The following is a 319-nucleotide window of genomic DNA, read 5'->3' as shown; positions in this document are numbered from 1 at the left end:
CCAGAGGCTCCGCAGCAAGGTTTTGCTTCACGGGCCCCTGGGATCCAGCTGGCAGGTGAACAGTCGCCCGCGAGCGCCTGGTTGGTCGCCCCTGCTCTACAGGCTATACTTCACTAAGTGAAAAACAAACCCGTTTTAATCAAATCTGCACCTGATACAGACACATCTACAATTTGTTCAAATGAGAATTCTTCTGCTGAGCAGCTGACACATTTGAAAAAGAAAAAGATAAATACTTTAAATTCTCACTATTTACCCTGCTGCCTTCTGAATTAGTTTAATATGTTTTATAACTTAAATTATTTTTGGAGAAGTGCTC

Source organism: Austrofundulus limnaeus, unplaced genomic scaffold (genome assembly GCF_001266775.1).
Source record: "Austrofundulus limnaeus strain Quisiro unplaced genomic scaffold, Austrofundulus_limnaeus-1.0 Scaffold2779, whole genome shotgun sequence".
Lineage (NCBI taxonomy): Eukaryota > Metazoa > Chordata > Actinopteri > Cyprinodontiformes > Rivulidae > Austrofundulus > Austrofundulus limnaeus.
The sequence above is the reverse complement of the archived record's forward strand: the minus strand, read 5'-3'. Positions refer to the sequence as shown.